The sequence below is a fragment of the Argiope bruennichi genome, chromosome 3 (genome assembly GCF_947563725.1).
Source record: "Argiope bruennichi chromosome 3, qqArgBrue1.1, whole genome shotgun sequence".
NCBI classification, from domain to species: domain Eukaryota; kingdom Metazoa; phylum Arthropoda; class Arachnida; order Araneae; family Araneidae; genus Argiope; species Argiope bruennichi.
This window is the reverse complement of record NC_079153.1, coordinates 107,858,497-107,874,124: the sequence shown is the minus strand read 5'-3', so window position 1 is coordinate 107,874,124 and position 15,628 is coordinate 107,858,497. Positions and strand designations below refer to the sequence as shown.

Sequence of the window (15,628 nt, the reverse complement as noted above, 5' to 3'; positions counted from 1 at the left end):
TTGATCCCTTGATACTTTCCGAATGTTTTCTTGCCCCCTCCCTCAAATCCAAATTTAAAAAATAGTCTAATGAGTCTTTTTTCGGATTTCTAATAATTATCCTTCTTGGCTTGACATGCCACATTCCATTTAAGGTTTGGTTCGACACAAACCCGGACAACCTTTAACCTTTATATAAGTATGTTTAAAGGAACATTAACGAGAAGCAAATTATCTTAAAAAGGATCCGAGTAACTGAATATACTCGGATGATAAACTCCGCTCATTGCAAGCTTAGGAATATTTTAAACACGTTTGATAGTTTAATAAAGGGTAGGGGAGCAATAACAAAAATTAGGGGGAACGAATCAGAACTAACAAGTTAATAGGTGAATGATTTTATTTTGAATCAAAATACATTTTTGGAAATTTATCTAAGTTGTTTAAAGAAATAGCATCGTATAAGAAACATTGAAATTTTTTTCCAACTATTCAAGAATTATTTCCTACAAATGGGCATGACTTCAGCTCCTAATTTGGCGATTATATTTCAGTAGCTTGATTTACATATTAAATTAACTTGATTATCTTAATTATAAAACGGAATACTTATTGCTAAGATTCCAAAATCTTATGATCCTACTTGTAGCCGAATGCGATGAGATTGCAGAAAGTTTTTGCCCTGTTGCCTATATATGGGAGTAGCACTGAATCATGAGAGCATCGACTGTTCTTAGAATCGTGATCAACCAACTATCAAGAAGTGTAGTGTCCTAGTTGCAGAATGTCATCATCAGAATATCTTATTGAAATATTGTAAATGAAACTTGACCTGGATACAAGGCAGAAAGTTCCACTTTATTCTCTTCCATTTTTCGTTGCAAAATTTTTTCTGCATGACGTTGAAGCTGAAAAAAACAACATCCATTTATCATTGCGAAGGATAGACAATTTGCTTTATATGCTCAATAACTACTTTTATAAGAACCAACAGACGCAACAAATGTCAGAGATCAAAGTTTAGTATAAATACTAAATTTAGTTTTAGGAGCATTAAATTACTGTGTATCGCAGAATATCAAAGTTTAAAAGCAAAACGAATTGAAATTTTAAAAGTATTCATAAGCTGGCATACTATATTAATTATCATATGCATAATGCAAAGATCATTCAAAACGAATCACAGGACAGAAAGTTGAACCAAGAACTACCAAATTTTGCACATATGTCTTTAGTAGATGCTCACTAGGATATGGTTTTCAAAATTAAAAATAGAATTTAATACAAAAATCAATGTAAATTTTCCCTCAATAATTTCAAAGTGTATTATTACCCAGAGTTCATTTTTGCATCGTTTTAGTACAATTATAAAATAAACATTTCAGAGATACCAGCTTATTTCAGAACATTCCTTCCTAATTTAATAAATTATTGAATATATTTTAAGTATAATTTGCCAAAAGCCTTCCTTGTTTTATTTACTAGATTTAAACTTATTGTGACGAAATTAAATTTGTTTACTTTATCACTAATACTCAACAAGAGTAAATTTTGGAAATAAATAGTTGAATCAAGTATAAATAAATATTCATGCTAGGATGTTTCAAATCTAAAATGAAATTAAAACCTCTTTAATCCCCCCCCTTTGTTTTGTAAATGAAATCTTTAATTTACTTACAAATAACTACTAAATGAGAGAGCATGGCACGAAAGACTACGAATTAGAAATCAAAAGTTATTAGCTATATCATCCGGTTATCTTAACCGACATTAAGTAGTGTTTACATTAAACTAGTATTCTCATGTGGTTAAATTGCATATGCACAAACAGGTATGAAATTAATGACAAGTACTTGCAATTTTCTGACCAGAGTTTCACTTTTTTTTTTATCTATACATAATCTCACTGGTATGACAATATTACCATAATAAATATTTTTATTCAAAAATTGATAGATGAATGTGTATTTAATTTCTTTCCGATAAATTTTCCAATCACGCGAAATCTAAATGCAGATGAATATCCTCGAAGTTTTCAAGAAAAGCAACATATCAAATTAATCCTAAACCACAGTTATATTTCAAGTGATATGTAGGTGCTTCAGTATGGTTTTGGTCAAAAGAAGATGCCACGTTTCCTCAGAGTAATATTTTTAGTTTAATTTACGATATCGATTTTTAATATCTTTTCAAAACTCGGCTCGACGCTACCTATATGAAATAATCCAATGTTTTATCTGCGAACAATTGTTAGATTATTCACTCTAAATATTCGAAATTGAAGGGAAGAAATAGCGCAACTTCGAGTTCGCACAAGCAGAGATATTAATACCATAATTGTCATAGCTTTGTGTCATACGGACATGGAATTACCGCAATCAAAATAAGCTGAAATTAAAACACACAGAAACGCTATCATTCGATTCAATAATTGCACATTATCCACAAACATCTCATATATCCTATGCAATACCAATTTAATTAGTACATTCTCAAAATGCAGAGTATCATTAAATTAGATTATGAGAAACGAGAGTAGAACTGTTAACATTTAGAGAAATGATGAAATTCATTTGAGTGCCCCAAAACATTTAAATTCCCAATGCAACAAATTAATAGTGACAGATTTTTTTCAATAGAAAGAATTTTATTATCATATTCCACTAAATCAAAATTAAAACGAATTGACTAATACTAAATTGCAACATAACGTATACAAATAATGCAAGAAAAATCATACCTTGTTATTATGGCTAACATGAAAACAGAATTTTCACTTAGACTATTTAAATGAAATAATGAGGATTTTGAGTGGAACTCAAAGGCCGAAAATAATAGTTTCCACTAAAGACAAGAAATTAAGGCTTCATCCGGGAACGATTGAGCAATGAATGCAAAGAATTTCGATGTGAAACCCTGTTATTACATAGAGATAGACATAAGTCAATCATCATTCTCTTCTTCCAAAATATTTTACTAGATAATCGCCCTGAAGGCATGATGATTAAAAAATTATAACATTTGCCAATCAGATTCGAATTTAGAAGGAATTTGTGCTAACCTACTAAAAGATCTTGAGCGATTTCAGCTGGCATGGAAAATTAAAGAAATATTTAACAATATTTCAATAATACATCAAAAAATAAATTGCCTAGCTCTCGAAGAGAGGTTCGAAAATTAAGGAACAGATTATTGGTTAATCTTTCGATACCATGTTGTCACAGTGGTAAGTGTTAGTATCAATGCCAGTAGATTACAGGCTTGAAAACCGATTCCCCCAAGCACTTATGTTGTATGTTCATCGATTATGCATTGAATAAGACGTCGAGTATCAAACGTTTTCAAGCCGGTGTGGTGCAGAATCATGGGGAGGACTCAAATATCGGCCTCAACATCTGAACGACGTTCGAAAATTTCAAGCCAACCTCAAAATAATCCTCGAATCCGATCCTGGGGTATTAAAATGGGACGTTAATATAATTAAATAAAACTTCATTTATTAATTTTACATGATAATAACTGTAAATGTTTTTGTTTTATTATTTTCGTTTAGAAAGGATAAAAGACATTTACCTATCAACATAAAAATATAAACATTTTTTTCAAACTATGGCAAATTCATTAATAACTTTATTTGATAAAGCACCTCACCTTCACTTTTTTGATTATTTAACGTCCGTTAAATTTTATTCCCACATTTAAACTTTTGATTATATTTTAACGAAATATAATCAAAATTATATTTCGTTAAAATATATAATTCGTTAAAATATATTCGTTATAAATTTTGATTATATATATATTTTTTTCCATTTCCCTTCATAAAAAAGTTTTTTTTTCCCAGATTGGTATGATTTTGCCTTGTATAAAATCACAATCATGGCTTTTGTGCGCAAAAAAAAAAAAAAAAAAAAAGTAAATAGAGCATGAAAAATAACATTTGAATTTTTTTCTTCGCATTTAATCACTTGCTGGTAGCTCTAAAATTTGAATTAATTCGCAGACAAGAAATAGAGAATTTTTGAGATTCATAACTGGAATCGCCTTTATGTTTATTGATTTAACAGAGTTTCAGGTTTCAATTTAAAAAAAAAAACACTTGTCTCTTTCGATATACGAGTCTTATTTAAACAGTATTAATTTTTCTAAATTTACGCTAAGAGAAGAAAGAAATTTAATAATTCAAAGAATTAGGTTCGGAAGAAGAAAAAGGTTTTTATTGTTCTGTTTATGTAAAACAATGTGCTATTACATATCAAATTGTGAATTTATAGTATATGAAATTTCACATTTCATTTATTAAATAGATGTAGTTAGCTGCATAGGGTTATCAATATTTGGATAATGAAGTGAAGAGGTGCAACAAATGCTTGAAAATATTAATTTCTGGTTGATCTAAATCACATTTTTTAAGTTTATATATATAAATTTAACTGAGTTTTAGATGAAAATATTTTTGGTTTTCTTTTCAAATAAATTCTTAATGGAAGCTTTAAATATATATAAAAAATGAAAACGTGGTTAATGAGAAAGGAAAATGCTCATTCATTATTAATAGTTTTTTCAAATTCTATCCATTGCATTAATATATTTCTTCCACAATAGCAATATAACTTTTTTCATGAGTAATTTTATGAATATTTTTATATTTTGTCTATAATTACATTTGAAGCAGAAAATGTTGATTAATATAAATATCAACGTGCAAAAAATGAATCATATACTCTGCTCTCGGTGAAATTGTTTACCTTCATGATCTAATTATTACAGGTAGAAAATGTAACATGGTATAAATAGATTGAGAGTAAGATTGCTTTATTTTTCTTTTTGTTGACTCCTCTATGGCATCTAATCATTTTCCGACTTGCTATGTAACAAATCTTATCTTTTTTGAAGTAATTTGATAAAATTGTCGCGTGATAAAATCACAATAAAACCATGTTTAGTTTCATGACAATTTTCTTTTAGTTTCAAGTAAGTATTATTTTAATTTTGTGGGTATTAACTATTCCAAAAAAATTTCCTAGTACTAACTGTAAATTATGTTATGAAAATTGATTGACCAAATAAATCAGAGGAAAAATATTTTGTTAACTTCTTTTTTTCACCAAAAAAGTTCCAGTTGCTTTTTATGCACAGTTTATTATAAGTAACTATTTGTGCAAAATGTGTCTATATATCCTCTTTGTAGTTCGTATTTTGGATTAAACACAATGTCGTGAAGATAGCAATATTGTAATACAATTTATTTTATTAGGAATATCTTGAATATGTTCATGCATTTCTTGCCGAGTTCATGAAAATGATAGTACTTAGCAATAAAATGTGTATCCGTTGACGCCCAGAGTGTATACTTTGACAGATAAGATAGGAAAAGTGTGAAATCACTGTTTCAGCTTAGAATTTTTTTAAATAATACAAAAGTTAAAAAAAAAATACAAATAATTTTAAAACGTCGAGTTTTCAAAATTCTTCTTCTGGCTTTAGGAAACAAGAAAAATAGCAATAAGTAATAAAAGAAAGTCAAACTATGATTAACATTAAAAAATGTTAAGAAATGTTCAAAAAGTTAAAAGCAACAATATCACGATATTTAATGCTCTTCTACCATAATGTTTACCTTTGTTTTAAATCGATTCTTCTTATCAATTGTTCAAAAGTTCCTGATTGATAAAAGCCTTAAAATGATAACACACAACGCTTTTTCAGCAAATTAAATTTAAATTTGCTTTTCAGATCCCGAGGAATGATGCAGCAAACAACAGTCGTGGTTCAGCAGCCACCAGGTATGATCTATTTCTTCAATCATTTTATGTTACGAGATTCGGATAAGATACAAAATCGCTGTAGCTTAATAAAAATTATATAATCTAATTCTGAAGATAAAAGTATTCATCTTTTATGAGAAGAGAAAGCCCAGTACAGCAAAAGGGGAAAAAATGCAATCAAAGCGTATATAATTTCAATAGATACATGCAATTTTATAAACACACCAAGATTATACCTTTAATAAGTTATTTAAATAAAATTTAGCATGGATTTAGAGAGCCGCTAATCCCTATAAATAGTTTGATAGTGTATGATGAATGTATGTTCATAATCTGTTCAAATTTTTAAAAAATATCGATATTATTAAATTTACAAAACAACAAAAATTAGATGGACGAGTCACAATATTAGGAAGGGAACAATGCACATCCTCAAATAAGTTTTTTTTTCTTGTAAAATCATTGGAAAATGTTTTGGAAGGTCTGAAATTAGATGGATTAATTGTGCTGGCAAGAATATTAATATTATTGGATTAACTATTTGGGGAAGTGATATTAAGTGGAGGGCATGATGAAATAAAGTAATTTAGATGACCAGGAGATACTCTGGATTGTCAAACTACTGATGATGATATAGCACAAAATGATTAAGAATAATCAATTGGAGTGTTCTCTTCTCAATTTTCTGGTGTACTTAGGGAGACAAAACCTTCTTTTATCTTTCACTATATCACTTTAATGTATAAGGAATAGAGGGATAATGTAGGAAGGACGTCGATAATGTTTCGGAGATATGCCAATAAGCATGTAATGGTGCCGCCAGTTTCCGACTACTGCGTGCAATTACGCTCTATGGAACATTTGTTTTTCGTAATTTAATGAACATACATTTTTGTCACTTTCCTTTTCATAAATTCAATCAATAATTGATACAGATGTATAATTTTGGCCATTATACTACTAAACTACTACTTTTACAACTACTAAATTATATTTATCTTCATTATTGATCTATTACTTCAAGATACACTCAAAATGTATGGAGTTTTGACTGAAAACTTAATATAAAGCAACAATTTCGATGATATATCTATATACCAAATTTCATTCAAATAGTTCAGCACAATTTTGAATTATTACCAAATTTTATGGTAAGACTGCATACCAAACTGCACCATCTAATTCAATATACTTTAAAATTATCTTGTTCACAAAGATATAATTTTAAAAGAGTTTTTTCAGGTTCAGGCAGGCTGGTAACGTAAAGATCTATCAAAAATTTATGGTTGAATTTTTTGGTAATTACAATACTTTGTCTTTGCTGTATACTTCAGATACGAGACAATAAAAATGACTTGTGTATAATATGGAGATGTGCTGGTTTCTATGAATAATGATAAAAGAAACATAAGACTGATGCTTATAAAATCAGGCATGCTGAATTGTTCTTACTTTTATCTTATAAATGATAAAAAGATTTTATGGAAATACACACATTTAGAAAGTTTGAATGTAGCATTTTAACAAATGTGTTGGAAGAAAATCCTCCAATAAATGCCGAATTGGCAAAACATTCAATAATTTAAAACCCAGTGTGCAGTACCATTCAACCCACTTTGATAAACAATAACAATATATTGAACAATACACTAATGAATTGTTGAGGAATAACTATCGATAACTAACAATTTAGGAATTTTTTAATTGCTCTCTTTGAAATAAGCCCTGAGAAAAGTGTTTGCCTTTTCCCTTAATGTGATATAAATATAGTTGGTTTTATCCGATTCGGTTTATGTCGTTAAAATTCTTTTAAGTTTGAAGTGTTCACATAGAGAGCAGCTGCTGTAACCACTAGTATTTTTTTCACTGCATCGGCATCGTTTTTCCATAAACGCAATTCCGAGGTTACAATCAAAATGATCCTGGCGCCATCTGTTGGTCAAGATTCTTACATCCTGCAGAAAACTAAAATTTTAAGCAAACAATGTATTTTTAACGCAAATATTTTTTGTGTGTATTTTATATCCGAAGTCGTTTTTTTTTTAAACTTATCATTGATTAATCTTTTAAACACAGTAAGTTTGTAATAGTTGAGGTAAAGAGATGTTGACTGCAAGAATAATAGTCGGAGACTTGCATAATGTCTGTCTTTAATTTTTTTTTTTTTTTTTGTTTTTTTTTTTTTTTTTTTTTTGTTTTTTTTTGTAAACGCTCTAAATAAGAATTTAAGGATTCAAATTTTCAAAGTATTTTTCTTTTTAAGTGAAAAAAAAACAGTTAATCGATTTTTTTTCCAGCCTACTCTCCTATAGATACTCATGGCTACATGATAATCAATCCAGTACCCTTATTCGGTGAGAATTCTATGACAGTGGTGTGTGGTAACTGCGGACGCCAAGGCCCCACCAAAATAGTACCTGAAAATGGAGTGTGCGCCCATTTATGCGCATTCATGTTGGCCTTCATTTTGTAAGTGACGTTTACCATTATGTTTGATACTAATTATACAAATCACAAATAGACGAAATAGATATAATGGTTGAACAATACAATAAATGAAAATTCTTTGCTCTGAGAAATTAAATTTTAAATATCATTATTGAGACGATAATTTCATTTTACATTGATTAAAGTTGAGATGACAATGTCATTTTATATTACTGAGTTTTGGAATTGCTATTGTTTTTAGCGTTTGAAAAACTCAACCGCTAATTTTAAAATATTCATTTTGAAGTAGTTCATATATATATAAACATATAATTTTTGAAGCAGGTTCGTAGCCGTATAGAGAGAAGGCACCTTTGAATTTTAAATTTCACTTTTATTCCATTCCGGGAGGCATAATATTATCTATAAGAAGAGCTGACAGACTGGCGGCAGTTCACAGCACGGCATAAGAGAGAGGAAAAATATTTTCTCCAGTGTTTATATACTGTGAGATTCTGATAGGGATTTCTTTACACGTGTCGATTTAGGGAGGGGGAATTTAGGTATCTTTTAAAAAGAATTTAGGAAAGTTTTTTATCACTTCATTAGGAGTGTGAGAACTTGTCAACTTCAGCAATTTTAGAACTCGTGTTGAATTAATTAAATAAAAAGGTGGAAAAGGTTTTGGAATGAAGTTAATATGGGATAAATTAAGTTAAAAATTAGGATATATATATATATATATATATATATATATATATATATATATATATATATATATACACACACACACACACATACAGGGTTAGCAAGAAATAAGTCACCCACTTCAGAGGACTCTAAAATTCGTTCTATTGGTTCAAATAAGATAAAATTTGAACTACAGATAATTTGGATAATGCGCTTTAAATTTGTTAATTAAAAAACTTAGTACAAAAATTCACCAATAGATGGCGCTGTAACACAAATGACAATTATTTGCATATATTGAAAATGTGAAACATAATTTGTGTTACAACGCGTGTCTATTAACATTTTTCTTTGGATAAAAAGAAGGCGGATTTTGCATGAACATTTGTTTCTTCTCTGTTTGTCACGCCTACGTTGCAAGAAAAAGCGCTATTGGTGAAATTGCACTACCAGAACCAACAAAACTCCGTTGTTGCTCTAAAGGAATTTCATCGTATGAAGTAGATACGAAGAGGTCCAATGTCTCCAGGTGCCCTATGCAAGATGAAGAAAGAATTTGAAAAAACTGGGCAATTTGGCATTCTTCCAGGTAGAGAACGAAAAAAAAATCCCGTCTTCCAGAGTCGAAAATGTTGCGACCGCGCTCGTTGAAGCCAGCATCAGTCACCACATAATAGTGTGAGTTTCCCAGTTGTTTCCCGTGTTCTGGATTTGCCGTATTCAACTTTACGAAAAATCGTACGATATATTTTGCATTTTTATCCATACAAAATCAAGTCTGTGCATCTGTTGCAGGACGGGGACTTAGAGGTCCATAAAACTTCCAATGAATTATAATTGTAATTGAAAATTTAAACATCTTAAGTACAGTTTTATGAATTTTTGAGTACACTTTTATGAATTTTTGTTGCTTTGAATAAGACAGCCTGTTCTCTTAGGGCTTCTAGGCCCCTTCCCACATTATTATTAGTAGAGATTAAACAAAGTATGCAAAAGTTTACTGAACAATGCATTGTAGGTATTCTTTGAAGTATTACAGTTTTGTTAGAAATTGTATGCATTCTTTATATATAATTGAACTGCTATTCGAAAAATCAAAACATAAACGCAAAAAATATTATTAATTAATGACATGATGTATCTATTTGATTTTGGATTAATAGCTTAGATACTGCTACAACAAAATAGAATTTGTATGGAATTTCTTCTATATTTAAACATTGATTCATCGATTAATGGATGTTAAGCGCCTTCAAAAAAATAATTCTATACTGGATTTTTCATGGCTTATTTACACTTTTATTACATCTCATTTTAGAATTCTCAATAAAGAAATTTTCAATATTTTTAAGTTAATTATATTTGTAAAGATTAAATAATGAACAAATAAAATATAAAATATAGTTTTTCAAGTCTTCAAAAGTCAGATGACTATTTTAGACAAAACAGATATAATAAAAATATATTGTATACAATATATATTCATATGTCAGATTAATTATATATGCACAATTCTTTTTATTTAAATAGCTTACCTTGTGCTTGCGTGCCGCTGTGCTCGGGATCTTGCAAAGATTACAGCCATTATTGTTCTTCCTGTAATGCAAAGCTAGGGACATACAAAAGACTATAGAAAAAAATTGCAAGAGAAATCAAAATGGAGAAACAAACGAGATATATATGGTAAATGTATTAATGCTTTTTGACATGTTTCTATTTAATGTAACGTTTTTATGTTAATTTATCTTTAACTTTTATCTTTTTATGTTACCTTTCTTATGAATTAAAATCTTTAAATTTTGTGTGTGCGTGTGCGAATGTATGTATTGTGTTTTCTTTATGTATATTTTTTATGAAAATCTAACATTTTAATATTTTCTGAGAATTTTCCTTTAATTCATTAATTTTAATTAAATTCAGGATTTTATGTAAAAGATACCATCTGATAGTGAATTTAAAATAAAAAATATTTAATACAAAATTTATTTTAATATTTTAATGAAGAAGAGGCAAAAAAAAATTGTTTTTAAGTTTATGAAAAAAATGAAAAAAAAAGTATTTTTATTTATTGATTAAAACTTAGAAAATTATTTTAAAGCAAAAATTGAGAAAACAAAAATTTTAAAAAAATTAACCTTTATTATCACTAGAAAGAATATTCCAAATAATTCAATAAATATTAAAATACATTATAATTGTGTATAAATTTCAGTCTATATAAAATTTTTTCTCATATTTGCATTTTTGTTTTAATCTCTATATTTTTGATGAAAAACATTTATTTTCTACTTTCTACTACTTTAGACATTCAGCTTTTAAGAATTTTTTTTATTTTATTTAAATTTTCTTACATTTAAGCATAATTCATTCATTATTATTCTATTATTCTATTCTTTGTAATTACTGATTTGATTCTAAATTTTCTTACATTTGAGCATAATTCATTCATTCATTAGTTATTCTATTCTTTGTAATTTCTGATTTGATTCTAAATTTTCTTACATTTAAGCATAATTCATTCATTAGTTATTCTATTCTTTGTAATTACTGATTTGATTCTAAATTTTCTTACTTTTGAGCATAATTCATTCATTCATTAGTTATTCTATTCTTTGTAATTTTTGATTTGATTCTAAATTTTCTTACATTTAAGCATAATTCATTCATTAGTTATTCTATTCTTTGTAATTACTGATTTGATTCTAAATTTTCTTACATTTAAGCATAATTCATTCATTCATTAGTTATTCTATTCTTTGTAATTACTGATTTGATTCTAAATTTTCTTACATTTAAGCATAATTCATTCATTAGTTATTCTATTTTTTGTAATTACTGATTTGATTCTAAATTTTCTTACATTTAAGCATAATTCATTCATTAGTTATTCTATTCTTAGTAACTACTGATTTGATTCTAATACAATTGAGCATAATTTTATAAATTATTCGAAAATTATTTTTTTGGCAGATCAAAATAGGTTTTAGAGTTATGAAATATCAGAAGGAAATGAATTCTTCTTTTTTTTTTTTTAATTCTCATTAGCTTCAATAAAATAATGAGATATTTGTCGCGGCTCTATTCTTAATATTGCTAAAGAGTGAAATAGGAGTCTGAACATTTGAGTTTCCATGGAAATTAATAAACAACAGAGTAAAGTAAGACTGGCATATATGTCATTATACAGAATGTCCACAATAATAGAGACAAATAGTTCATTTCAAAACTTTCAGCGATAATGAATTTCTTTTTAGCAGGAAGTATATGTTTAAAATACGTGATGAATGATATTTTATATTGTTTGAGTTAATAAATGCCCTTGTGAGAAGTTGAAACTTTTATACAGTCCCAGTGTCAGGTTATTGATTAAAATAGAACCAAGGTCTTATTACTCACATTTTGTAAAATACTCTTAATATATTTGCATTTTAATTAAACAAACAAAAAAAAATAAAGAAATAAACCAATTTTGCAGTAGTTTAGTAATGGAGCTGATCATCTTAAGGAAAATCCACGAATCAACAATCGGAGCTTAATCTAGCCAAATTCGATTGGCTTAAAATATAAAAATGAAAATTTCATATCTCGAACAGTTTGGGTCGTAAGAGAGTGAATCTTTTAATCGTTAGGAATATTGCTATATTAAAAATTAAGAAAGACATTGAGCTTTATAAAAATTTAGGTGTCATAATTTTTTCATAAGCTCATTTATTGATTCCAAAAGAATAAAAAATAATTCCTTGCGTCCTTTAAAGTGTATTTTTAGTTGAAAATATAATATTCTATAAAGATTAAACTTTCCGTTATAGCGATTTAGAAAGTACAAATTCGTCCTCTATTTATACTATACTTTCATACCACACTATACTTTCGTTTCTAGAGCTCATGTGGCCTCTTTTCGGTTTGGTATAGATGTAGGTGGACTTTATTAAAAAAATAACACAACAATCAATAGGAAAGATTTCTATTAGAGTCTATATCCTATATTAACTATCCATTTTCGAATTCACACACAGAATATAGAATTTAAACTCGTGAATCAATCATTGTGATACCATTAATGTGTTAATTACTTATTAATGTCTGGCTATTTTAGACAAATAAATAGCTAATATAATCTTAGAAATACAAAATTCCTCCTTAAAATAAACAACCGTTAAAGTACAAGTAGTAAAGTGAATATATCGTATTCACTGAAATTAAGACGAAGGCCAACCATTATTAATGGTGTACAGATAGAAAGATACATTTTCCCATTATATTTACTTGGTTTGCAGAGAAGCAATTAGCGTTTAGTAATTAGTAAAAATTGAATTCAGAGGAAATGAAACTAAATAATTAAATGCATATTTTATATTTATATAAGATGAGTTAATCTATTTACTATGAATATATCAAGCAACAGATTTCCTAACATTACCAGCATAAACTTTTTTTTTCCTTACAGGTAACTACAAACGTTAAGAAGACTTGCTTGAAATGTTCTTCATATGGTACTTAACAACCAGTAGTCCTATTTATTTTGACTGTAGAAAAATGAAATGGATCTATAAAAATGTATATTGAAACTAAAAGTTTGTACAGAGCAGTGGCATCAAATTTAATGTAATTTAAAAAAATAGAATAAATTTTTCATAATACAACAACCTGAAAAAAATTATCTAAAAAAATCTGCTGCTTAAAGAAACAAATTGATTCTAAAAACTTTTATTTGAACAAAGCTGTATTAAAAGAAATTTATTTGATTATTTGAATAATTTTTAATCTGTATCCATATCTTTTATTAAATAACGATACAGTATGTAAATAAAATCAGTAGCTAAGTAATTAAATTGACAAAACTTTTAATAAGTTATTTTAAATGATAAAAACTTACAACAATATATATTATAAAATCATTGTCAATAATCTATACTTATAATAAAGCTCAATGTGTGTGTGTGTGTGTGTATGTGTTGGCGCTCTACTGGCCAGACCATTCAACTTACAGCTACCAAATTTGGCACGTGTATACCTTGGAGGCCGGGAATGTGCACCTGGGGGTTATTTTTTCGAATTTTTAATTAGAATTTTATTAATTTAAAAATTAAGCGAAATTTTGGCGTGTTTCTGCTATAACTTCCGAAAATATAACCGCACAAAAAAGATTTTTACATGAAGTTAAAGATCAAAAATTTATCTTTTAAATGATACCAATGTTTTAACCTTAAAATTAAATTTCTATTTTTAATGAATTTTTAAATAAATATTTTAACTATATTTTTAACAATTTTTTTCGTACAAAATAAAAATAAAATTTAAGCTGCACGAGCACGTTTCACATTCATGGGGAAAAATTAGCTTTTTTCAAAGTGTTGCCATCACATTGATTAAAGCTCCAATTAAAAATAAATTAAATCTTTTTGGAAATGAAATCTGCAAAAATATAATATTCGGCACGTGTCTGTAGGAAATGAGACAAATATGAAATATTATTTTTTCTAAAAAATAAATTCAAGAAAAATTATTTTATGATCTTTTACACTCTCTTATATTATTAATCCAATAAATCAGTTTTATTTTAAGGCAAGTTTTGTTTAATATGAACAGGATATCCATTCAAATCAGGGCCACACAGCTAATTTGTAAACCTTTAGTAAGACACAGACATGCTAAAATGGTCTAAATGGAAAATGATTATATTTCATGTAACTTGATTCAATAAATGCTCTAATAAATAACGAATTTTTGGTTTTACATAAAGCTTCTGCTGTAGAAATCATGATTGACAAAATGTTCTTGAAACTCTAATATTTTAAATAAAAAGAGTTAATTTCCAATCAACTAAATCAATCACTTAAACTGACTAATTAATGAAAATTTGAATATCACTATTCAATAAAAAAGGATAATGTTAGATTTTCCATCGATCGTTTCAAAGAAAATACGCCAATCAGCGCGCATGTTTCTCAAGATTAATTGGCCTAAGATTATGAAAATGTTGAGTTTTTCTAAATTTTTAACATTTAAAACTTCATAAATAAGTCTTAGTTGATCGTGGAAAATAGAAATATTCATTCATTTATTTAAAATTTGGTGTGTCCAGAATATTTCTCAGAATCTGATACCTTACTGCATTAAATTTAGACTTCATAATTTTTGAAATATATTTATAGGCCGGAACAAAATATTATTATTGATTTCATTTCAATCCTTTTGAAAGCAAAACTAAAAACTGAATTTTATGCTGCATCTGAGAAGTTTTTGTTAATTATTCTTTGAGATATTACATAAATTATGAAAAATGTTTTGTAGTTCACATAAGACTTAAACACCGAGTGATTCTGTTTGTAATACTCATATTCAATAACAATAATAATAAATAAATAACAATAAAGATGATAAATAAAATAAAACGTTTGGTTTTATGAAAAAATATCTTTATATTAATTGCAATTTCATTATTTACACTTTAAATTAAAGTTGATGTTTTACCGGAAATGACAACAAATTAGCAAAATATATATAGTAAATTGAACGAAACGATCTAAACAACCGTATAAGTTTGGTATGACTATCAAAATTTGAAGATTAAAAATATTTTGTTTGAGAATCTATTAAGAGACCAGTTACTTAAAATATTTAATTGAAAATTGTAGCTAGCGGTAATACTGGCGAACCGGCTGGTCGCCAAAGGCGGCTAGTATGTTATAAAATCATTGTCAATAATATATTATAAATCATACTCAGTGATTAAAAGCATATTTTAGTAAATGTATAAACAA

At 27.5% G+C, this 15,628-nt stretch overlaps 1 long non-coding RNA gene across 2 annotated transcripts; it reads left to right on the top strand.

The window, feature by feature from the left end:
* Positions 1-4,877: 4,877 nt before the first annotated feature.
* On the top strand, positions 4,878-13,612 carry LOC129963633 (uncharacterized). 2 transcript variants are annotated; one of them, XR_008784003.1, is made up of 5 exons: positions 4,878-4,953; positions 5,716-5,765; positions 8,045-8,216; positions 10,395-10,547; positions 13,312-13,612. It is a non-coding gene; the product is annotated as an uncharacterized LOC129963633 (long non-coding RNA). The 2 variants fall into 2 exon arrangements; XR_008784002.1 differs by lacking the exon at positions 4,878-4,953 and adding an exon at positions 5,110-5,128.
* Positions 13,613-15,628: the final 2,016 nt, after the last annotated feature.